Raw genomic sequence first — 18288 nt, 5'->3', positions numbered from 1 at the left:
TTTCTATAATGGCCTTTGCCTCACTATGGCAGGAAAAGATAATTCTCATGATTTGGCTCCTATCTGCTTCTCCAGCCTCATCTTTTTCAGAAGCTCAGACTAGAACTTTTAGGTCCTGTAATCATCAAGCAGATTGCTCAACACATTATTCGTCCCAGTGCTGCATGACTTTTTTGGTAGGATCTGGATTTGCTATCTCATCCCCTACTTCTGTGCTGGTAAACCCCTATTTATCTTTAACGAAGTGTTAGTCATCTATTTTTCCTCTGTACACCTTGGTACATCACACTTCCGATCATAACTATGCTTCCTGTGTGTCTACCCACTGAATGGGTCGTGCCACACACGGAATTGATATTCAATTTGCAGGCAGAGTAGAAAGAGAAAAGAGGTCAAGAGCTAAGTCTCTGTAGTTGCTAACAAACGTTAGACAAATGATGTATATCCAACCCGTGGGAGGATTTATACAAAGCAACCGATTTTGTGGAAGTACTTCCAACTCAAGCAACCAAGTCAAAGGGGGATGATCTCAGCACCACGCCAGACCTGCAGTGCTGTAGGGGCTCGAGCCCCGCAGAAAAGGCTCCAAACCATCCAAGGGGTGGGTGACTTCTCCACGGACCGGACGTTAGATAGGAAGCTAGGAGCGGCCAATGACCCCTCTCCCAGAATTCGGCCGCGAACAGCCATGTCGCCGACCCTAAAACCTCCGCCTCGGGAGAAGGGGCTGCGCCCTAGCAGCAAGATGGCGTCCTTGGCTTCCTCCTTTCCCCAAGAACCCCTCCTGGCCCCCAGAAGACAGGGACGTCGCTGCGCCGACGCCGCCCTGGAAACTCCACAGGACGCGGCCACTCCCGGCCCCGGGGTGGTGACTTCATCTGGTCGGGCGCCCGGAACTAGGGGTGGGGCCGCCCCACAAGCAGCGCAGCCCAGCCGCCTGCGGAAGCGGGCACACCCGCGCCCTCCCAGCCATTGTTCTCCAGCTGGGGCGCCCCCGCCCTCCGCTCAGCCGAAGAACAGGAAATCCCGCCTTCTCCGGCCCCGCCCCGCTATCTAGCGCCCCGGAAGTGCTTGCAGCCGCTGCTGCAGAGCGGCCAGGAGGAGGGTGGGACTCCTGTGAGCGGGCGCCCGGAGTCCTCCTCCTCCTTCCCATCCTTCTTTTCCTCCTCTTGCCTCCGAGACTCCGTCGCGCCCGGCGGACTCTTCCTGCTGCTGCTGCTCCCGGCGCGGAGCCTCTCAGAGAGGGCTGAGAGTACTCTTCGCCGGAGCCTGCGGCTTCCGGTGCCCGCGGGGCGGCGGACTGGTTTGCGGTGCAGGTGAGCGATGCCCGCGCTAGCCACCGGGAGGAGTGTGGGCCGCCGGAGGGGCGGCGGGCCGAGGCCGGGGCGCTGGGCCCGCCGCGGAGACTGCATATCCCCGTTCTGCCGGGGGATGAGCCCGGGTGCAATCTGGGCGCCGTGTTCGCCGCTTTGCGGGCGAGTGTACCCCAGAGGGCGAGCGGCTGCGGCGACGTCCCCGCCCCCGCGCCGAGCACCCCTTCCAAGTTGGCCGCGTCGGAAGGTCATTCCGCATCTCCGCTCCTACGCGTGGAAGACCCCGTCTGGGCGGTGCCCGCGACCAGAAGACCCGCCGCCGCCGAAGTCCCGCGCCTCACCCCGCCCCTTTTCCCTCCTTCTCGTTCTTTCAACTCTGTGCCTATACCCGAGTTGTTGCTTTTTAAGCGTCTCCACCGGGGTTTTGTGCCAGTTAAAGGAATGGCTTTTTCATACTCGAGTCATTAGATTTTCCGCACTGAATAGCTGGTTCTGGGCTCTTGCACAGGTTTCGCCCGTACTCGGGTAATCAGCCTCTAAAACAAGAAAGAATATAAGATATTTTGAGGGGACGGTGTTTCCTCTGTAGTCCGTTCCTAAAGATTTTCCAGAAGTCAAAGATGTGGTTGGTATGCGTTAGCCTGGTATATGTGTGTAAGCGGGCCGGGGTGACCACGCGGTGTTGTTTTCAGGTTTATGGAGAATTAAAGAGTTAACTGGCCTTTGCACGGAAACCAGAATGTCCAGATTTGTGAGAGCTCATCCAAGTGCCATTGAGGGTATGTGAGAACGCCAGTGCCACGCCCTACATACAGGTCTTGCTGCAAAACACCTAATTTATAAATTGTGTTTGGTGGTGATAGCGAGGGCGGGGGGACCTTTATAAAACATGTGTTATAAGTTAATTCGTGTCCTGAAAGTAAATTACAACTTTAATCATGTTCCAAAAATTGAGTAACATTTTATTAGTAAACTCACAGTAAAAGGTATTCCTTTTAGCTAATGTAATGGTTACTAATCTATTTAAATATATCTTACTAGTTTATGTTTTTCTGACTTGACTAGTACAATGTTACTATAAAATGACTCTGAGACTCTAAAACATTATTTTTAGACTTTGAATTTCTTCAGGGCAGAAGCCATGTGTTACTCATCTCTTTCCATTGAATGTGGCCTTGAATGTAGAAGTCGCTCATTCATTTCTTCATTGAATGAATGAATGTGTAGGTGAGCTCACAGCTGCCTTCCAGGAATCATTTACCTGTTTATTATTGGGCTCAGATTTTTGTTTTTGTTTTTGTTGTTTCTTGACACATGCAGACTTTGCTTTGTCTGTTCTTTAGCATGGTCAAAGAACAATTCAAAAAGAATCCTTTACTGAACTTACAAAAACTATATCCTCTGAAAGGTTAAAATTATATTTCAGTTACTGTGACTGGGCATTATAATAATTTGTATTTCATTGTTAAAGGTTTACTACTTGAGCATATTTGCCAAGGTTATCAAACATTTCCTGGTGATAGTAGGTTTAAGTTTGGAGTTGATAGCCGTACCCTATCTTAAAAAGAGGAAATTGGGAGTTACCACTGTTTGGAAAGTGTGATACATCACAGAATTGCTTATAGTGGCTCATTTTTCCTGGATACATGAAATCTTCTGGCATACTGATTCGACCTTGATGTAATTTACCTATAGCCACATTCACATTTCTTTTCGGAGATCCAGATGCTGTTCTCTAGTGTGACTGCTAAGTGTGTAGTAATTTTCTCATCTATTTTGAAGCAGTTCTTCATACAATACTTCCTTTCCAGGGCTTTCAGAGGGAAAAGGACTAATTACAGGAAAGAATTTCTCTACCATTTGTGTATGTGTGGGGGTGGGGGGTGGGGGGAGGTAATTTTTGTCTATAGATAGTTCGGTTATTTTCACTTTATGGAGGCCCAAATAAGTGCTGATACCTTCTCTCCTTTACAAATATCTGGTGGTGATCCTGCACTGGTTTTCCAACATCATCTTCTACAGAATGTAAATAAATGTACCAGTATAATGTCTTGCATCTGTAATAATGTACTAGTAACCTTTACTAATTGGGTGGCAAGGACAGTCACTTTTAAAGTACTAGAATAAGAGGCTGTTAATGAGGGAAAAGAGTATAATTTTGAAGAAACACAGGGTGATAGTACATGGTTTCCATTGTTTTATAAAATATGGTTAATTCTTAGACACTAAGGAGAGGGAAGCCTGCAATTTCTTACCTCATTGACATTACCACTGAACAAAGGTCAGATTTCCCTTTTTGAATTCATCAGCCCTCCTTATAATAACAGTCCTCATGCATTGATTGCCTGCCAAGCACTGTGATAAGACCATTACTTATATTATTTCTAATCTTCACAATACTGCTGTAAGATAGGTAATTTTCCTACACTTGACTAAATGAAGTTATTTGCAGGTAGCTAGGCAGGTAGTGTGTAGTTGAATCTGAATTTGAAAATAACTATTTCAGATAGAGTTGTGTATATCAGTTAATCCTAAAAGGTTGAATAAAATGAGATTCTGGAAGGCAAAGGTACTGATCTTATCACACAGTCATCAAGTGAGACCTGGGGTTATTAGTAACCCAGCCAGGTGGCCTCAGACCGTAGCCACTCTTCTGTCTCTAGTGTGCCAACTAGTACAGCATTATCACCTGTGTGTGCTGTGAAGAAAAAATGTTGGGCATTGTTCATGTAAGTGTCCTAGAGAAAGAGAGCATTAGGAATTCACCTCTGGTGTGTGATGACTGCTTTCTACCTCTGAAATATTTGATATTTGAGAGTACTTTTGGAAACCTATTTGTTGTAAAATTTCCTGAATGAATGTTGCTTTTTCTTCTTTTCACTGAGGAGGTAGAGGAGAGATTGTGGGGGAATGGGAAGAATGGTTAAAAAAAAAAAAAAGCAAAGGTGGACTGGGTCTCTTTTTACCATTTTAGACCAAATACCATTTTCTCTCTGGGTTTAATATGGAGACTTAAAGAGCGCAGAAGTCTTGTAAGGGTCTAATTGCTATTCAGTGCCAGAAGAATTCTCTTCACTCTTCCCAAGCCAGTGGGTTTTTTTTTTAATTTTACAATTTTTTTTAGTAAATTAACTGTAACAGGGTGACATTGATAATAAGAGTACATAGATTTCAGGTGAACATTTCCATAGCATTTGAACTGTTGGTAATGTTATATACCCATTACCCAAAGTCAGCTCATTTTCTATCACCTTATATTTGTCCCTCCACTTTTAAATGTTTTAAAATTGATTTTAGAGAGAGAGGAAGTGAGAGAGAGGAAGTATCAATTGTTGTTCCACTTATTTTTTCATTCATTGATTGATTCTTGTGTGTGCCCTGACTGGGGATTAACCCAGAACCTTGGCATATTGGGACAATGCTCTAACCAACTAAGCAATGAAGCACTTTTATATAGGCTTAATTAAAACATTTTAGTATGTGTTTATCTCTTGGTTTTTAAAAAACTACATACCTCTATGTAAAAAACAGCTGATTATCTAGCCCTCATTAGTAGCAGTTATTTTTTGTTTTCTCTTTAGCTCTAAGACACTTTATTGTACTCATTAGGATTTGATTATAATGTAGAAAAAGTAAAATTAAAGCTCTGGGTTTTTAAAAGACGTGAATAAATTTTGGAAGAGAATTTGTATCTTTGATTTAATTACACCTGAAGGTGAAGACTTAATTCCTCAGTGGTCAGAGGGCTGTCTCTACAAGCCAAATATGACATGTTTCCATAAAATATTATAATACAATTCTGAAAGGCTTTCACAGCTAGAGTTCTCTGTGAAATGCAATAGCTATAACCCTGACGCACATAATCTCTTTGAAATGTGGGATTCAGTTTCATTGATGAATTCATTTATTGAAGCTAAATATCAGGGTTTGACAGTGTCACCTTGAAGAATAAAGCAGCAAGATTGTGAAATGACCTCTACTCCCAAATGCATTGTGAAGGTAAAGCAAAGATCCTAGGTCTTCACAAAGATTATGATTGTGGTCATCAGGATCTCTGCTTCTATGTTGTTAAGCAGTTTAGTAGCTAGTAATGCATTGAAAATGGAGGTTGCCACACCACTGATTGCAAATACTTTTAGTTCAGCTGCTCTTCTAGATCTACTCTGGATTAGTGTGGCAGCCTTTTAGCCTCCCATTGCTTCCCCCAACCCACTTTTTTCTATACTTCATTAGATCAGTCATGATACTCTTCTGCTTGAAACTCTTCTGCAGCTCCTTCTTGCCCACAAATGAAATCCAAACGCCTTTTATCTTAATCTCATATACAAAACCTTTAAGATCTACCCGGAACTTCTTCCTTAACCCAATAGCCTCATCTTTTCTCTTCCAGGATATTCAGTTCCAGCAATACCAGCCTTCTGGAATTGAGCATTTTCTCAGTCTCCCATTTCCTCTTCCTGTAATTCTAGCCACTCCTTCCCCTGGTCTAGTATACTACTACTGGTCCTTCAGAAGTCAGCTTAGGTTATATGTCTCCAAAAATTGTGTCTTGATTAAATTCTTTCTCTTGACATCATTCCTTGGGAAAAAACAAACGTAAGCAACAACTTTCAAGACTAGGCTTGTTGCTCCTTTTATATGCCACCATAAAGTCTATTACATTTCTTATTATACTGTGGATGGTGCCTTCATTAGCCTGTTGTAAATTTTGTTAACCACGATCCACAGTAACCTTATAACTACAGAGACATACATTCTTAAAAGCCTCCACAGGCCTTTATCAGAAGTTCCCAAACTTTCTCAGTTTATGGCAGCCTTATTTCAGTAATTTTTTCAGAGCATCCCTAGGTCAAAAAGAAACACATAATGGTTTAATATTTTATTAGTTAAGTCCAAACAACTTAATATGTATTTATGTCCTAATAATTTAGAAGGTATTTGAAAAACTGATACACATAAATTAAGTAACTTTTATTCTTAATTGCATAATACTCAATTGTATGTACCATGGTTTATTCAACCATTCTGTACATTCAAGTAATTTCCAGTTTTTTGTTTTGTTTTGAGACAGATACAGAGAGAGGGACAGATAGGGTCAGACAGACAAGAAGGGAGAGACATGAGAAGCATCAATTCTTTGTTACGGCACCTTACTTGTTCATTGATTGGTTTCCCATATGTGCCCTGACTGGGGGCTACAGTAGACCAAGTGACCCCGTGCTCAAGCCACTGACCTTGGGCTCAAGCTTAGTGAGCCTTGCCCAACCAGACGAGCCTGAGCTCAAGCTGGCAACCTTGGGGTTTTGAACCTGGGTCCTCCGCGTCCCAGTCTGATGGTCCAGTGCAGTATTTTTTTTATTACAGGTACATTATAATGATGTTATAACGAAAAATGTTGCATATATGTATTTTTATATAGTTGGAGCACATTGTCAAGATAAATGCATGTATAAGATTTATTAGCTATTGCCAAATTTCTCTCCCTATGTAGTGGTACCATTTTGAATTTCCACCAGTAGTGTACAAGAGAGCGACAGTCTTTGTATTCCTCTCTGAGCATACCTGCGCCTTCCCCTTCTCCCTCTTCTTCCCTCCAGGTGTGTAACCTTTGCCCCTCCTCCTAAGTTCCAAGGGCCCTTCTTTTGCCTCTGCACCTTGTTTCCTTAGCCTATTTCTTCTATAGTTTACTTTTACTACCTCTGTAACTTTCTAAATAAACTTTAATAATTTGAGTGCCTGGCTATGAATTCTTTCTTTGCTGAACTCAAGAATAATCAAGGTCCATAACACATCATCTGTATATTGTATTATGTGTTCATCACCCCAGTTAGGTCTCCTTTCTATACACTATACTTCTTGTATTACAGGGGGGAAAAGGAAAGAATGGGGGAAAAAAGAGTGCCAAAACCTGGCCAGTTGGCTGAGGCATGGCATGAGGACATCCCAGGTTCAGTTACTGGTCAGGGCTTACATGAGAAGCAACCGTCTGCTTCTCTTCCTCTCCCTCTCCACTTCTCTTTTTTTTCCCCTCTCACAGCCAGTGGCTTGGTTGGTCCTAGCATCCGCTCCAGATGGGTTGCTGGATGGATCCCGGTCAGGGAGCATGTAGGAGTCTGTTTCTCAATCTCCTCTTCTCTCACTTAAAAAGAGTTCCAGTCTGACAAACAGAATATGTTGCCATGCATTTGAATTTCTGCCAATCTGAAAGATGAGACATGGTGTCCTTGTGTATGTAGTTTTATTTTGTATCTTCTTACTACAAGTGAATTGAACGATTTTTTTGTGTTTAAAGACCATTTTTTACATTTTTAAATTATAAACTAAAAAGCTTTTGCACAGCTAAAGATACGAACAAAATAAAAAGACAAACCACACAATGGGAGAACATATTTGACAGTACGTCTGATAAGGGGTTAATAACCAAAATTTATAAAGAGCTTGTAAAACTCAACACCAGGAAGATAATCCATTCAAAAAATGGGCAAAAGAAATGAATAGACACTTCTTCAAAGAGGACATACAGATAGCCAATAGACAGATGAAAAAATGTTCAACATCACTAATCATTAGAGAAATGCAAATTAAAACCACAATGAGATATCACCTCACACCAGTCAGAATGGCGCTCATCAACAAAACATCACATAATAAGTGCTGATGAGGGTGTGGAGAAAAGGGAACCCTCCTGCACTGCTGGTGGGAATGCAGACTGGTGCAGCCACTGTGGAAAACAGTATGGAGATTCCTCAAAAAATTAAAAATGGAACTGCCTTTTTACCCAGCTATCCCACTTTTAGGAATATATCTTAAGACTGCCAAATCACTGATTCAAAAGAAGAAATGGACCCCCATGTTTATGGCAGCATTGTTCCAAATAGCCAAGATCTGGAAACAGCCCAAGTGTCTGTCAGTGGATGAGTGGATTAAAAAGCAGTGGTACATATATACAATGGAATATTTATTATGTGGCCATTAAAAAGAAGGAACTCTTACCTTTTGCAACAACATGGATAGACCTGGAGATTATTATGTTAAGTGAAATAAGCCAGGCAGAGAACAACAAATATCATATGACTTCACTCATTTGAGGAATCCAATGAACAATGTGAACTGAGGAACGGAATACGTATGGGGAGAGGCGGGATCAAAAGGACCAGAGGGAAAGGGGATGAGAGGATGAGGTCAGAGAAGGGAAAGAGATTAGTGAAATTATATATACATAATACAGCATTATAGAGAGCAGGAAAGCAAATCCTGGAGGGAAGAGGGCAGGGGGGATGTTGAGGGGAACACAAGAGTGGGGGGATGTATTCGGTGGGACACTTGATGTAAACAGTAAATTAAAGTCAATAAAAAGATAAGGGGGAGAGAAGAAGGAAAGAAGAAAGGAAGGAGGGAGGAAGGGAAGGAGAGAGAGGAAGAGAGAAAAGAGAGAGAAAACCCTGGAATCTGAAGATGAAAGTATAATACGAATAAAAAGACAAAGCAGGAAATATTAATAACAAATAATTTTAAAATATTTAAAGAAAGTTAAAAGAATAGCTTCCCAATAAAAAGGCAAATATTTCCCTACTGACTCAAACAGACAAACAAAAAACTCTGACTATATACTATTTGCATTAAATATCGGCTGGTAAATGTTTAAAAAAAATACAATCTGGTCGACTGAGCAGGCGGTGCTGCAGTGGATAGAGCAGAGCGTTGGACTGGGACACGGAGGACCCAGGCTCAAAATCCCAAGGTTATCATCCGGCTTGAGTATGAGGTTGAGGGCTTGAGCGCAGGATCGCTGGCTTGAACATGAGATCATAGACATGACCTCATGGTCACTAGCTTGAAGCCCAAGGTCACTGGCTTGAGCAAGGGGTCACTCACTCTGCTGTAGCCCTCCCCCCCAAGGCACATATGAGAAAGCAATCAATGAACAACTAAGGTGCTGCAACAAAGATGATGCTTCTCATTTCTCTCCCTTCCTGTCTGTCTGCCCTTGTCTGTTGCTCTCTCTGTCTCTCTGTGTCTATGTTGCAAAAAGAAAAAAAATATGATCTGTTCATGTTGCCTACTTTCTATTAATTTTTGGTCTTTATTTCCTCAGATTTTAAAAGTTCTTTTTTTTTTTAATGTTTATTTTTATTGAGAGAGGTGGGAGAAAGAAAGAGAGAGACAGGACTATCATCAATCTGTTCCTGTATGTGCCCTGACTAGGTATCAAACCAGCAACCTCTGCACTTTGGGACAATGTTCTAACCAACTGAGCTCTCCAGCCAGGGCAAAAAGTTCTTTATATTTAAGAATATTAGGCCTGACTAGGCGCAGTAGATAGAGCATCAGCCTGGGATGGTGAGGACCTAGGTTTGAAACCCCAAGGTCACTGGCTTGAGTGCAGGGTCGCTGGCTTTAGCATGGGATCGTAGACATGACCCCCTCGTTGCTGGTTTCAGCTCAAAGGTCACTGGCTTGAGCAAGGGGTCACTTGCTCTGCTACAGCCCTGCAGTCAAGGCACAGATGAGAAAGCAATCAATGCATAACTAAGGAGCTGCAACTATGGGTTATGCTTCTAATTTTTCTCCCTTCCTGTGTCTGTCTGGCTCTCTCTGATGCTAATAATAATAATAATAATAATAATAATAATAAAACCATTTAACTTGGACATATGTTGCAAATATTTTACTCACTCATCTTTTGGCATTGCTTATGGTGGGTTTTGTTTTTGTTTTTTACATGCAAAAGTTTGTTTTTGAGTAGTCGAGTATATTAATGTTAAATTTATCACATCTGGATTTTTAGCCATAGTTAGAAAGCCTTTTCCTACCAGGTTATAGAGGAATTCACTTATGCTTCCAGTACTAATAGAGTTTCAGTTTTTCACAATTCTCTGATCTATTTGGAGTATATTTTTATATGTGGTTTGAGGAATGCATTGTTTTTTTTCCACGTGATCATCCAGTTGTCCAGTGCCATTTATTAATAAGTGAACAAACATAAACACAAAAATTTTTGCCCCCTTTGTCTTAGAAAAAATTTCTTTATGTAATTGGGTATAATTTATTCTATTGGATTGTTTCACTGTTTATGTACCAGTACCATACTGTTTTAATTGTAGAGGTTTTGTGGTATGAGTTAATATCTTGTAGAACTACATAGTCTGCTGTTATAACTCATTATAACCTTGCATGTTTTATTTTTTCATGTGAACTTTAGCATCTGTTTGTCTAAGGCCATTAAAAAACTCATTTTTACTGGGCTCACATCAAACTTATGATTTAACTTACTGGTGGTGTTGAGACATCTTAACCTAGAAAAAATGATGTCTTCATTTTCTTAAATCTTTTTTTGTTTGTTTTGTTTTTAGTGAGAGAGAGGAATATGAGACGCATCAACTTGTAGTTGCATCACTTTAGTTGTTCATTGATTGCTTATGCATTCCTTGGCGTAGCAGGGGTACTCCAGCCAAGCCAGTGACCCCTTGCTCAAGCCAGCAACCATGGGATCCTGTCGATTATCCCACACTCAAGCTGACAACCCCATACAAAAGCTGATGAGCCTGCGCTCAAACCCACAACCTCAGGTTTCAAACCTGGGACCTCAGCATCCTGGGTCCACACTCGATCCACTGCGCCACCACCAGTCAGGCTCATTTTCTTAAATCTTGAGGAATGGTTTATAGTTTTCTTCATATAAGTTTTGAACATGTAAGTTTATTTATAGGTTTTATTTTTTTGTTACTGTGGAATTTTCTTTTTGTGTGTGTATGTAAGAGAGACAGAGAGGGACAGATAGCCAGGAAAGGAGCGAGATGAGAAGCATCAGTTCTTCCTTGCGGAACCTTAGTTCATTGATTGCTTTCTCCTATGTGCCTTGACCAGGGGACTAAACCAGAGCAAGTGACCCCTTGCTCAAGCCAGTGACTTTGGGTTCCAGCCAGCAACCTTGGGCTTCAAGCCAGAGACCATGGGGTCATGTCTATGATCCCGTGCTCAAACCAGCGATCCCGCACTCAAGACGGATGAGCCTGCGCTCAAGCCAGTGACCTGGGGTTTTGAACCTGGGTCCTCCGTGTTCCAGTCCAGCGCTTTATCCACTGTGCCACTGCCTGGTCAGGCAGTATAGAGTTTTCTTAGTCTGTCTTCTAACTGGTTATTGTTCAGGTGTAAGAATATTGCTGACCCCTGGAGATTTCATGCTGCCTTGCTGAATCCTTATTGTTTGAGTTACTTTAATCATTGCATCTCTTAGACCCAGATACTGTCCTGTCACCTCTAGATAGAAATTTTATCCCTTTTCTATTTATGCCACTTATTGTTTATCTAATCTCATAGCATTGATTAATATCTCCAGAACAGTGTTAAGTTACTGTATCATAGTATCTTTAATTGATATGTTGATTGCTTTGTTGTATTAACTTCTCTGTGGATATACAAAGTTGTATATTTGTATTTTAATTTAGCTATGGCTATGCCTTTCAAAGACTGCAGTTCTTCACTGTCTTTATATGAGCTACTTAATGGAGATGAATGTGATGAGACAGGAAAGGTTGACTTTCTTAGTGGGCAGCAGCAAAGTACCATGATGAGAAAGGTCAGTACTGCTCCCTGGTTTCCCAGTTCATACAACCCGTCCTGAGTTCATTTCTGCTTCTCCACACAGTTCTTTGACACTTCACTGTAGTCCTCTTCACTTAGTCTTGGATGCCACAGCGTGATCTCTAGGGTCTTAAGGGTCTCTGAAAATCTAAGGGATCCATTCTGGGCTGTTATAGTCTTAAGTGGTTTCTGTGTTTTGCAGATGAATTAGTCTCATCTAGTATTGATATGGCTTGGGTCCATGAGTCTGTAGGTCATTTGGCAGGGCAAATTTGTAGATGAGTTTATCCAATGGAATGGCTTAGATAGGGTACACAGCTTTGGGGAGGTTCTAGACAAGTTGGTAGGTCCTGGATCATCTGACTTTGAGGCAATTCTTTCTCCAGAATTCATTTATGAAGACCTAGTTCTCTGGCTGGAAGTGATGTGTTGATGTGGAAACAGGTGTTGGCCCAACATCCTTAACACATTCCACCCACATGCAATTATAGGTACACACACCAGTGCTCAGTCTCCCAACTTCTGGACAGTGTTTTCATTTCACTGCTATCTAATTCATTCAGAAAGTTCAAGTAGCATATTTTTTGTAGATTTTTATTCAAGTTTATCTGGGTGTATATGTGAACTCCCAAGTTCATATCCCATTGTCTATCTCTGCCATTCTAAGTATTTCCTTTCCCAGGAGTGTGCTAGATGGTAGGATATTTATTAATTTCTTGTCCTGTCTGCTGAGAAGGTTCTCTCAAGAAATTTTACAAATCTCAATTGACCTATTATTTATCTTTGTTGTCCCAGGGCATCTGATAAGTTGTTGTCCCTGTGTTGAGGAGCTCTCCTCACTCACTTGGTGAATACACTTATTCCATGACCAGTTGTCTATCCTCACTTTTCCTGGCACCCATGTTGCCTTTTACTCTTTGGGTCTTGCTGCCTAACTGGCAGCAAGCAGATCAGCCTTGGTTTGGGGTGGGGGATTCCCTTACCTTGAAGACTCTTAGGTCTCACCCTCTAGTGTATGCTGCCATCCTGATGGTAGGGCTTGGTTATAGACAGATCTTTTCTGTTCCCTCTTTTTCCTCCTTTCACACTCCTACTTTTTTAGTCTGAAGACAGTCTGTTTCCCCTTACCCAGCTTTCTGCCCTTAGACATTTTGTCTGTTGCAGAAAATGCCTATCCCCTGAGGACTTAGGTTTCTGGGACACCAGCCCTGGTCTCTTAATCTTTGGATTATCAGTAACTTTCCCACCACCCTATTAGTCACCAGGATCTCCCTATTTCAAGTACCTAAACATTATAGCTAAGATAATTCTCTGTCTGTTGATATCCTTTATTATTTGCTGCTTGGGGTTTTAGTAGTTGTTTCAATCCTTAAGAATAAAATAAAACTTATTCAGATCATAAAAATCTATATTTGTCTTTGTTTTATTTAGGTTTTTTTTAATATTGGTCTTGTGTGTCTTTATTCTTGTCGAGTCAGCTCAGTTTACAAGTAACTGATGCCAAAATATTTTTTCATTGTCTCCCAAATTCCCTGTCACCCTTCTTACATGTATCTCTTTCTAAACTACTATATACTTTATTCCTTTTTATTGTTTCCGCTATTCTTTTTTTTAATTAATTTTAATTTGTGTTAACATGGATTCAAGTGTCCCACTCAATATAACACCCTCACACTCCTTTTGCCTCCCTCCCCCTAACTCCCTCCTCCCTTCCCTCTGGGATTTGCTGTCCTGTTATTTGTATCTCTGTGTTATGTATATATAATTTCACTAATCCCTCACCTTCTCTGATCCCATCGCCTCATCCTCCTCTGACTCTGCTCCCTGTGACCCCACCTCTGCCTCTGTTGTTTTTCTCTACCTGATTTATTTCTCTTAGCATAATAGTCTCCAGGTCTATCCATGCCATCCCAAAAGGTAAGATTTCCCTTTTTCACGGCTGCATAGTATTCTGTTGTATATATGTACCACTGCTTTTTAATCCACTTGTCCACTGATGGACACTTGGGCTGTTTTCAGATGTTAGGCATTGTAAACAATGCTTCAATAAACAGGGGTGCAAATCTGTTTTATTTACTTTTGAGGGTTATATCATTTATTTGATTACAGCTGTTTGAACTTTTTGTACATTCATTGGTTATTTATATTTTTTATTCTATGAATGGCCTTATTATGTCATTTCCTTATTTTGCAGACATTAGGGTGCTGGATTATTTTAAAATAACAAGTTTATTAACGTTTAATTTTATACCATAAAATTTTTTTAAGGCATACCGTCCAATAGTTGTATTTGTGCAAGCATCACCATTATCTAATTAAGAGCATATTCATTATCCCAAAAAGAAACCCCATGCTCATGAGTCATCAATACTGATTCTGTCTAACACACACACACACACATACACACACACACACACACACACACACACACACACACAGCCCCAAGCACCGACAGTTGACTTTTGAATGATGCCAGGGTTATGGGCATGGACTTCTGTGCATTTGAAAATGTGTGTATAACTTTTAACTCACCTCAAACTTAATTACTAATAGCCTACTGTTGATTGGAAGCCTTACCAATAACATAAACAGTCAACTAACATTTTGTATGTTATATACAAATAATATATACTGTATTCTTACAATGAAGTAAGAGAAAAGGAAATGTTATTAAGAATATCATAATCAGAGAATACCAGCACCCAATCATAGGTGGAAAATAAATTTACAGTACTATACATATTTATTGAAAAATCCTTGTATTAAGTTGACCTGAGCATTTCAAACTTGTGTTGTTCAAGGATCAACTGTACTACTTCCATCTGTACAGATTTGCCTATTCTGGAAATTTCTGGAGTCCATAAATGGAATCATATAATATGTAGTCTTTTTTAAGTCAGAAGTGACATTTAACATTGTATTACCATATTTCCCCATGTATAAGATGCACCTTTCTCGAAAAATTTGGGGTCTAAAAACTGAGTGCATCTTACAAGTGGTTGTAGAAGTTTGGCATTTTTAAATGTCATAGATCACGGGTAGTCAACCTTTTTATACCTACCGCCCACTTTTGTATCTCTGCTAGTAGTAAAATTTTCTAACCACCCACCGATTCCACAGTAGTGGTGATTTATAAAGTAATTATTATTATATTACTTACCAAGTACTTTATGTCAGATTTTTGCTGTTTGGCAGAATAAATTTTTATAAAACAACTTACTATAGTTATCTTTATATTTATACTTTGGTTGCTCCCCTACCGCCCACCATGAAAGCTGGAATGCCCACTAGTGGGCGGTAGGGACCAGGTTGACTACCACTGCCAGAGATGGATCTGAGGACAGGGCAATATATGAAAATAGTGATTCATCATCAGACACAGACAAGGACAAGCTAATGGATAGGAGTTTTGACAGTGATGAGTTGTATGAATTTTATGATGAATAAAACTTGAGTTCAATAAGTTTATGTAATACTTCTTTTTTTTTTAATTTCGGGCCCCCAAATTAAGGTGCGTCTTATACATGGGAGTATCTTATACATAGGGAAATATGGTAGTCTCAGGTGTACAATTTAATGATTTGATATGTATATATAAATTATATAATGAGAAGTGATCACCATAGTGAGTCTAGTTAACATCCATTACCATACATAGTAACAAGCTTTTTCCCCTTATGAGAACTTTTAAGATTACTCTTTTAGCAACTTTCAGATATGTCACATATGTGTGTGCATATAGTAACCATGCTGTATATTAAAGCCCCAGGACTTACTAATTTTTTCACTGGAATTTTGTACCCTTTAGTCTCCTTCATCCATTTTGCCCTGCCTCTGGCAACCACCAGTCTGGTATCTGCATTTAAGCTTGGGTTTTCTTTCTTTTTCTTTTTTTTTTTTTGATCCATATGTAAGTGAAATCATACTGTGTTTGTCCTTCTCTGGCTGACTGATTTCATTACCATAATGCCCTCAAGTGCCATTCATGTTGCCAAAAATGGCAAGATTTCATTCTTTTTTTATGGCTGAATAATATTCCGTGTGTGTGTGTGTGTGTGTGTGTGTGTGTGTGTGTGTGTGTTTTACATTTTCTTTATCCATTCATCCATAGATGGACCCTTAGGTTGTTTCCATACGTTGGTTACTGTAAATAACACCACAAGGAACATGAGGGCATATCAATCTTTTTTTTTTTTTTTTTTGGTATCTTTTCTGAAACAAGAAGCAGGGAGGCAGAGAGACAGACTCCCACATGCGCCCGACTAGGATTCACCTGGCAAGCCCACCAGCGGGTGATGCTCTGCCCATCTGGGGCGTTGCTCTGTTGCAACCAGAACAGTTCTAGCACCTGAGGTGGAGGCCAGAGAGCCATCCTCAGCGCCCGGGGCCATCTTTGCTCCAATGGAGCCTTGGCTGTGGGAGGGGAAGAGAGAGACAGAGAGGAGGGAGGGGGGAAGGGTGGAGAAGCAGATGGAGACTTCTCCTGTGTGCCCTGGCTGGGAATTGAACCCAGGAGTTCCACATGCACATGCTGGGCCAACACTCTACCACTGAGCCAGCCAGCCAGGGCTGTATCTATCTTTTTGACAAGTTGCTTTTGTTTTGTTGTTTTTTATTCTTTTTTTTTTTTTTAATAAAAACCCAGAAGTGAAATTGCTGGATAATATAGTAAATTGTGGTCTTTTTGTGTAGCTTCTTTCACTTAACATAATACTTTCAGCGTTTGTCAGTGTTGCATTATCTGTCAGTACCTCATTCCTTTTTAGGCTGAATAATGTTCCATTGAATGGATCTACCACATTTTGTTTATCCATTCATCAGTTGATAGACATTTGGGTGTTTTTACTTTTTGACATATATTGGATAATGCTGCTGTGAATATTGATGTACATGTTTTTTCCTGGATGTGTATTTTCACTTACTGGGTCATATGATAACTTCACGTTTAATATATATTTTGAGGAACTGCCAGACTTCTTCTAGAGTACCTACACTATTTTACATTCCCACTATCAGTGTGTGAGGTGTACCAGTTTCTCCACACCCTCACCAACATTTGTGTTTTGTTTTTGTTTTTTGTGGCCGAGACAGAGAGAGTCAGAGAAAGGGACAGATAGGGACAGACAGAAAGGAAAGGAGAGAGCTGAGAAACATCAATTCTTCGTTGCAGTTCCTTAGTTGTTCATTGATTGATTTCTCTTATGTGCCTTGACTGGAGAGCTACGGCAGACCGAGTGACCCCTTGCTCGTGCCAGCAACCTTGGGCTCAAGCTGATGAGCCTTGCTCAAACCAGATGAGCCCACTCACGCTGGCGACCTCTGGATCTTGAACCTGGGTCCTCAGCATCCCAGTCCGATGCTCTATCCACTGCGCCACTGTCTGGTCAGGTCATTTGTGTTGTTTTTTATTTTTTTCAGAGTTCAGCTTTTTATTGAATGTTACAAAAGAAGTTTAGTTAAAAAGACCAAAGCCCAAGTCATCATCAGACTCCTGAAGTTTTTCTCTCTTTGCTTTCACTTTGTCCTCCTCAGCCAGGGCAGCAGTGATGGAGGGGGCTGATTCAGCACTCGCTGCTGGGGCAGGTCTGCCAGCCCGTATGTTGCAGATATTGCTCCCTCCCACTGTTGACATTGGCCAGTGCCTTTGGAAACAAGCCTGGAGAAAAAGGTTCAATATTTACACCAGCTGCTTTAATAAGGGTGTTGATCTTATTCTCCATCACCGTCACCTCTTTGTAGTGCAGGATAGGGGCCAAGTAGAGAACACGAGCTTGGAAACGGAGGCTGTGGGGTGGGCGTGGGCGGGCACTGCTGAGAGTGGACTGTGGCTGGATGAAGTGAGGAAGTAAAGGCCTCACCCCAGTGCAGTCTTAGTTTCCTCTGAAGGACTGACACTAGTGCAGCTGGAAAAGACAAACATTTGTAATTGTCCATCTTGTTAATTACAGCCATCCCAGTGGGTATAATTCCTATCTTTTTTCATCAACTGTTATGCTGTCTTGTGTATTATGAAAGAATCTACATCTTAGCATATCATGGCTTTCTCTCAAGGTCCAATTCCAAGAATGTTTTCTTTATTGTGAAAACTATAAATGTGATTTTATGTTCAAACCTCTAGGTGAACTTTTCTTTTGATTCTTAAGATTTCTGTTTTTACCTTAGTGTGTCTGGTAAGTTTTGAGCTGTTAAAACTTGAAGTTGTTAAAAACACACTGTTACATATTGTGGTATAGCAAATAGTAAGACAAAATGCCTGTTAGGATACTGAAGGGAAATTATTTATAATGAACACTGACAGTGTTTTAAAGAATTGTTAATGCAGTGCTGACTACAAAATTGAGGAACTCTAGTTATAAATGGGACAAGATTAACCAAAGATGATGCTAAAGAT

The 18288-nt window shown here is 40.9% G+C and overlaps 1 protein-coding gene across 2 annotated transcripts in view; it reads left to right on the top strand.

Annotated features, from left to right (window-relative positions):
• The first annotated feature begins 1061 nt into the window (after positions 1–1061).
• RALA (RAS like proto-oncogene A) overlaps positions 1062–18288 on the top strand; it is an 80737-nt gene continuing 63510 nt past the window's right edge. Inside the window, exons 1-2 of one of the 2 annotated variants that reach the window (XM_066272115.1) lie at positions 1062–1316; positions 2006–2092. The gene's annotated coding sequence lies outside the window, so the exon portion shown is untranslated. The remainder of the gene's footprint in view (positions 1317–2005; positions 2093–18288) is intronic. The other variant, XM_066272114.1, reaches the window with a different exon arrangement.

The sequence above is a fragment of the Saccopteryx bilineata genome, chromosome 4 (genome assembly GCF_036850765.1).
Source record: "Saccopteryx bilineata isolate mSacBil1 chromosome 4, mSacBil1_pri_phased_curated, whole genome shotgun sequence".
Classification (NCBI taxonomy): Eukaryota; Metazoa; Chordata; class Mammalia; order Chiroptera; family Emballonuridae; genus Saccopteryx; species Saccopteryx bilineata.
The sequence above is the reverse complement of the archived record's forward strand: the minus strand, read 5'-3'. Positions and strand labels throughout refer to the sequence as shown.